This window comes from Strongylocentrotus purpuratus, unplaced genomic scaffold (assembly GCF_000002235.5).
Source record: "Strongylocentrotus purpuratus isolate Spur 01 unplaced genomic scaffold, Spur_5.0 spur5_scaffold_16, whole genome shotgun sequence".
Classification (NCBI taxonomy): Eukaryota; Metazoa; Echinodermata; class Echinoidea; order Camarodonta; family Strongylocentrotidae; genus Strongylocentrotus; species Strongylocentrotus purpuratus.
Window position 1 is genome coordinate 34,905,617 of NW_022145601.1, and position 2,231 is coordinate 34,907,847.

The window sequence follows — 2,231 nt, forward strand, 5'->3', positions numbered from 1 at the left end:
TCCCTCCTGGATCTTTAAGTCTCCTCCTATCGCCCCGGTCTCTCTCTCTCTCTCTCTCTCTCTCTCTCTCCCCCCCCCCCCCCTTCAGCAAGCTCTCTCTTTCCATTTCTCTGTTCGTATACTGCCTTTCTCTTTTTACACCTCTCGCTAACAATCGCTTTACTGCAGTGGCGGATCCAGGGGGGCCGAAACGGCCGCGCCCCCCCCCCCCCCCGCCCCCCTATTAGCGGCGCAAAAAAAAGGGGGGAAAAGAGGGGGGAAAAAAGGAGAAGAGAAAAGAAAAGAGAAGAGAAAAGAAAGAAGAGAAAAGAAACAGAGAGAGAGAGAGAGAGAGAGAGAAAACAAAAAAGGAGAAAAGAAAAAGAAAGCCCCCCCCCCCCCCCCTCCCCTCCCACTCCGGGGTCAGAGGGTCCGAATTTGTGTTGCCAAAATCTCCGATAAAGGGTTACTTTTCACGCAACAAAGTCCGGCCCGTAATACACACAAATCCGTCCCGTACTGACTTTACACACCGGAGATAGAGGGGTGCTTTCAAAGAGAGGGAACATAGTTACATGCGCGTACCCTAGATAACACTGAGTGTGTGTGTGTGGGGGGGGGGGGGGAAGTCGGGTGAGAAAGGGGAAAGACAAGGAAATGGCGCTAATTGACAGTAACAACAAATAAGGGAAAACTGTAATCTGGAGATTTGGGGTCATTCCAGAAGGCTTGGCAAACGTTATTGAATAGAGGGGGCCGGGCCGGCCGCATAAACTCTCGAGCCTCGGAAACGTTAAACGTTAAAAACAGCCCCTGCGCTACAAAGGTCATCACTCTTTAGTGAAACATTTGAAAAAGGGCACAATATTTTGGATATATTATACTCAACAGTCAAATTTTAAATTAACGATAGGGCCGCTTCACAACTCTTATTTTGCCCTTCATTTGGATTCAGCTCATACCATCTCGCTTGTGCTTGTATTTGAAATTATGTTGGTAGTAATCATGGACAGGGGCGGCAATCCTTGGCCCGATAGGGAGACATGTCCCCCAGGAAATTTAGAAATATAAATAAAGCAGAAAGAACGTAAAAGCGGAAAGAACGTACATATTGTCCTTAGGGATTTCCTAGAATGCAGAATTTCAACATTGCAAAATCTCGCTTTGTCGCTACGCCCCGGCCCTCGCCCGATAACACAAAACTATGATCTGACGCTCCCGGCCGTGATTTATCCATGGTTGGTGTAATAGATTTTTTTCCCCTTTAATTTGTATTAACTTAATTGTGTGCTATCACAATCATGATTGTTTCATTATCCCTTTAAAGCAGGCGCGTAGCCAGGGGCGGTAAGGGCAGTAAGAGGACAGAACGAAAACAAAGCAGACAAAGAAACATTTTTGAAAATTCTGACAAGTCGAGAACGGTACAACGAATCGTCTTCTTTCTCTAATACTTTAATGAAATGTCAAAGCTTCCGCGCTTTGCGCGGGAGGGGGACTGTCCGAATATGAATTTTTGATATCTTTTCTCGTTTATTTTGGTGATAAATAACACTTTCACAAAATACATATTATGCTCAAATTTTTGCTCGCCCGCTTCGCTTACTCGAATTGTGAAACCGGAAAATTACTTTTTCGGGCAAGAGGCTATAGCCCCTCCCCCCTGATGAAAATGTCAAAAATTGTACCGGTATAATAATAAAAATAGTGGCTACTTGTATAGCGCTTCTGATATGTCCTTGTCAGTATTGGTATGATGAGTTAAACAAAAAAATGTCTGCGCAATTTTCAAATTTCCGCCCCCCCCCCCCTATTGGAAAATCCTGGATCCGCGCCTGTTACTAGTATCCTTCAACGCCCCTGAGAGATTAAAACGTAACAAGATGTACAAATAGTATAATTATACATGATTTGAAGAAATAATGAACATTTTTTTTTGCAAAGAGCTAACGAAACGCTCCAGTGAAAATAAATATATATGTCTGGTATTAATTTGTGTTTGCTTCATAATTTTGTTTTCGCGTTGTTATACAGTTGTAATTGATTTTTGTTCTTCTTTCGTTATAATTCATTTCAATCTTTCTTCTCTGTCTTTCTTTCTTTTTTCTTCCTTTATTCCTTCCTTGTTTTTCTTTAAAAAATATACATACATATAATTTTCTTTCTTTCCGTCGTTTGTTTTCTTCTTTCTAACCGAAGCGGTTCTTTTTCAGTCATGATTCCACACGTTGACCAGTGACTGTTTAGTGTTC